The sequence below is a fragment of the Urtica dioica genome, chromosome 1 (assembly GCF_054948205.1).
Source record: "Urtica dioica subsp. dioica isolate 48M chromosome 1, U.dioica_male_clone48M_v1_H2, whole genome shotgun sequence".
Taxonomy (NCBI): domain Eukaryota; kingdom Viridiplantae; phylum Streptophyta; class Magnoliopsida; order Rosales; family Urticaceae; genus Urtica; species Urtica dioica.
Window position 1 is genome coordinate 50,778,673 of NC_142756.1, and position 5,108 is coordinate 50,783,780.

Here is a 5,108-nt window from a genome sequence, read left to right on the forward strand (position 1 = left end):
GACAGGGCCGGGGTTTTCCTTGCCCTTGGCTGGGCCGGGCATTTCTTTCCCTCCCCATGACAGGGCCTGGTCCTTCCTTCCTTGCCCTTGGCAGAGCTGTGATTTTTCTTTCCTTGCCCTTGGCAGGGATGGGATTTTTCCTTCCTAGCTCTTGGCAGGGCTAGGATTTTTCCTTCCTGGCCCTTGGCAGGGCTTAGATTTTTCCTTCCTGGCCCTTGGCAGGGCTGGGACTTTTCCTTCCTGGCCCTTGGCAGGGCTGTGATTTTTCCTTCCTGGCCCTTGGCAGGGCTGGGACTTTTCCTTCCTGGCCCTTGCCAGGGCTGTGATTTTTCTTTCCTGGCCCTTCGCAGGGCTGGGATTTTTCCTTCCTGGCCCTTGGCAGGGCTGTGATTTTTCTTTCCTTGCCCTTGGCAGGGCCGAGATTTTCCTTGCCCTTGGCCGAGCCTTTCATTCCTTGCCCTTGGCGGGGATGGAATTTTTCCTTCCTTACCCATGACAGGGCCGGGATTTTCCTTGCCCTCGGTCGGGCCGGGTCTTTCCTTCCTCGCCCATGACAGGGCCGGGATTTTTCTTGTCCTTGGCCGGGCCGTTCTTTCCTTCATTGCCCATGACAGGGCCGAGATTTTCCTTCCTTGCCCCTGGTAGGGCCGAGACGTCTTTCCTTGCCCGTGGCAAGGCCGGGATTTTTCTTTCCTCGCTCTTGACAGGGCCGGAACGTTTCCTTCCTTGCCCTTGGTGAGGTTGACATTTTTCTTTCCTTGCCCTTGGCAGGGCCAGGATTTTCCTTGCCCTTGGTTAGGCCAGGATTTTCCTTCCTTGCCCTTGACAAGGCCGAGATTTTTCTTCCTTTGGTTAGGCCAGAATTTTCCTTCCTTGCCCTTGACAAGGCCGGGATATTTTGTGGTTGGGGCCGACCCTGAGCCATGCTCAGATTTTCCTTGCTCGGGCCACGTCGGGATTTTCTTTGCCTCTTGGGCCGAGCTCGTCGTCTCATTTTTTGGGTTGGGCTTCAATATTTTTTCGGGTGATGGAAAATTTCACACAATATTAACCCCCCCAGTTTCTTGGATGACTTAGTAATTCAAGAAACTTCACGTATTTTCAAGGTGGATCGTCGTTTGTTCAGCGATTCCCGACCATTCTCAATATCCAATTCAACTGCGCTGACAGTGAGCTCCTGAGTTTCAAAACCAAATTGTAGATCTGAGAAATTGGCCTTCTTCCATTCCATTTCTTCTTCCTCGTCTGAGCTCCTCGTGGCCGCGCGTCGAGGGTCGTCACCTGGGCCACGACGATGAGCAAGACTTTCAGATCTCGGTTGTCGTGGCGAGATCTTTGACACACGTAGATGGAGCTTGAAGATCGTGCTCGGTCTGGAGTTCTCTTCATCGGCTTCGGCGGGGCGCTCAGTCTCCGGGCCGACGTCTGGCGCGCGGGCCTCTCCAGTTTGGCGTGAGCGCGCGGATCTCTCTAGCTCGGCGCAGGCGTGGGCTTCTCGCTCCGTCTCCGGGCCACCGTCGGGCGCGCATGCGTCTCCAACTCGGTGCGAGTGCACAGGCTTCTCAAGCTCGATGCAGGCGCACAGGTTTCTCCAGCTCGGCATAGACGCGGGCTTCTCGCTCCATCTCCGGGCCGATGTCAGTGTGTAGGCTTCTCCAGCTCGACACAACCGTGCGGGTTTCTCCAGCTCGACATAATCGTGCGGGTTTCTCCAACTTGGCGCAGGCGCGGGCGTCTCAATCCATCTCCGGGCCGGCGTCGGCGCGTAGGCCTCTCCAACTCGACATGGGTGCGCGAGTTTCTCTAGCTCGGCACAGGCGCGGGCTTCTCTAGCTCGGCGCGGGCGGTGGGTGCACAGATGAGATTTCCGGAAGAGCGCTCGGGTCCCCTTCTCATGTGATTGTGTTTCTCCGTTGATAGATTTGCAGGTCGTGCGTGGCTGGACTCTTTTCTTCCTTGCGCCGAGCATGGTCCGGCGAGGAGCTTGAGTTTGGGCTCGGTGTTGAGGTTGGCGACGCTCCTTCCCGAGCTCCCACTTCCTCGCCTGAGCTCTCCATCCCGAGAAATAGGTGTTCAAACTTCGTTCATGTGGGACGATGTGCCTTTGAGCTCAGACCCTCATGCGCGTGGAGAGGGGTCCTAACCCTTGGGCGTCGGGATGCAAGCCGACCAAGGCGCGCACGTCGCCTGGGCTTCATTAGCAACTTTGCGTGCTCCAAGCCCGACGTTGGCCCCGTCTTCCTTGCGTGATCTGTACGTAGGCTAGATCCGGCTGCCGTCGGATCTCTTCCACCTCGACCGTAGGCGCACGGGTCTCCCCGGTCCGTCGTGGTCGCCTTTCGCAGTTTTGTGTGTTGGGGGTCGCCACCTTTCGGGTATAGCGCCTCCCCACTCGGGAGTTCATCACGAGGGGTTTCCTACAGGGTTCGCGGCGTGCTCGGATTCTCCTGAGGTCCCGCCAAATTCGTAGATCCGTTCCTCGGGGAGGCGTCCATCTTGCAAGGTCAGAGCGAGGTTCTGGAAACGGAGGCGGGCATGGAACAGGGTATGTCTCTCTTTCCTATGTCGAGTTCCTCAAGTGGTGGCACCTGGGTCGGTGTCGCAGTCTCGGCGAGCGCAGTTGCGGATTGCGGGGGTAAGTCCTTCGACTCGGGATTTTGTGTGGATAAAGATTCTCATTTCTCGCAGGTCGGAGCGCGGCGAGGCCGCCCGTGTTCCCCCCGTTAGGTTGGTTCTAGCAAGCAGGGGGTCGGATCGACCCGTTTCCAAGCCGCGAGTGGATTCCTTACGCGCTCCGGCCATAACATCGGCCCCTCGTGCCGATCCCGACTACCGCCTTTCCTCTGAGAAGAGAATGGAGAAGAATAAATATCTAGAGTCGCGCGGGAGGCGATGGCAAAGATCGGGGGGCGCCTGTAGACGGATCCACCATTCGCCTTAAAACGAAGAAGTCACGGGGGAGGTTGAGATTGCCTGTAGAAAGCCTGCCCCCGCATCGTTCCAAACTTGGTGAACACACGCGGTTTTTTTGGTCTTGACGCGCCGAGTTGCGTTACCTTCGGCAGGATTTAGAGGTTTCAAGACGAGTTTGACACCCTGTTCGACATAGAGCTTCACGTGCCGCTCGAGATGGAGGTCCCGAGCCGCCCGCCAGAGGGCTTCGCTGTTGTTCACCTCGACAGCTTGAAGAATGGCATGGCCCTTCCATTGCAACCCGTCTTGCAGTATCTTCTCACCGCTCTTGATCTTCACCTCGCGTAGCTGTGTCCTTCCTGTTATCGATATGCCGCGGCATGGCACTTCCAAGGACGAGACGCGTGTGAATTTGGGATGGCCGTGATGGTGATTCCGATGATGAGGATTGACGTCTCAGTGGTATTCCTGTTATTTAGCTAGCTCTCTCATTTTTACTTGTATTATCGATACCTTAGATCTCTTGTTTAAAGAAACTTTTATTTTGGTATAGTGCGGTCGGTTGTGCGTCTAGTCAGGTATTGACTCAAACTCTCTTTTGTGGTGTTTAAATGGTGGAATGAGAGTTGTCTTTAACCTTTGTTTTGAATGTCATCACACCATGTTTTGGTTTTCTCTTTAACATGTTTTTCAGTCGCTCCTTTATTTTTGTATGGGCGCCTTCTTAGACGTCTGCCTTGTTGTTGGGCCGGATATCTTTGATGTCTGGGGTCCCTATTTTGTGTGAGTGCCCTATGGGCGCCTCGCCGCCTTCCTCATTGTCGGGCTGAGTATCTTTGATGCCTCGAGTCCTTGTTTGGGTGAGTGCCTCGTTGACGCCTCGCCGCCTTTCTCGCCATCGGGTTGGGCATCTTTGATGCCTCGAGTCCCTATTCGCGTGAGTGTATCATGGATGCCTCGCCTCCTTCTTTGCTATTGGGTTGGACGTACGTGACGTCTCTGACCCGTGTGATTGCCCCGGAGGGCGCCTCGCCGCCTTCCTCGCTGTTGGGTTGGACGTACTTGACGTCTTTGACCCGCGTGAGTGCCCCGGAGGGCGCCTCGCCGCATTCTTCGTTGTTGGGTTGGACGTACTTGATGTCTCTGACCCGCGTGAGTGCCCCGGAGGGCGCCTCGCCGCCTTCTTTGCTGTTGGGTTGGACGTATGTGACGTCTCTGACCCGCGTGAGTGCCCCGGAGGGCGCCTCGCCGCGTTCCTCACTATTGGGTTGGACGTACTTGACGTCTCTGACCCGCGTGAGTGCCCCGGAGGGCGCCTCGCCACCTTCCTCGCTGTTGGGGCCGCGTGAGTGTCCCAGAGGGCACCTCGCCGCATTCCTTGTAGTTGGGTTGGACGTACTTGACGTCTCTTACCCGCGTGAGTGCCCGAGAGGGCGCCTCGCCGTCTTCCTAGCTGTTGGGCTAGACGTTTTTGACGTGTCTAGTCCCTGTTCATCATCAACCTCCTAGTTTCTTGTGGAATCTTGCAGAGATTGCAGAAGAAACTCTATAAGGCTGACTTCACCGTCGTTCTCGTGGTTAACTACAACAACACTTTCGCTTTGCGTTTTGCTGCAAGATATTGAGTGGGGTCGTTGCCGCCTTCCATCGGTCGTAATTACGGCCGGTGGTGACCCTCGTGCCTTCGAGCTGTCCCTGGTTGGTGGTCTGGGGTCGTTGGCTGGACGAGGCTCCTTTGGCCGCCACCATCTGCAGGACGAATTCCTAAGTTGACCTCCTTGGATGAGGTCTTCGATCTGCTTTCTCAACAGGATACACTCGGACGTGACGTTCCCGTGATCCTTGTGAAAATCACAATACTTGCTCCTGTTGCGTTGGGTGGGGTGAATCTTCATCGGTGCTGGTTCGGTGAACTTGTCTCCGTGGAGACTTAGAATTATTTATGGCGTGGTCGTCAGCGGGGTGAAGCCCGCATCCTTCCGGAAGCGATCGACCAGCCTCGGCCTCGTGTCGCGGGGCGAGCGGACGCCAGTGATCGCGGTCGGGTGTCCCCGATTTCTTTTTCTCCGCGCATCTTCGCCCTCGCGGTCTTCTTCGTCCCTTCTCCAGGTGCTCCGTTCTGACGCCTTCCGGCCTTCGAGGTACTCCTCGATCGAGATGTGTTCGGCCGCCCGTGTCATGAGCTCGGTCATGGT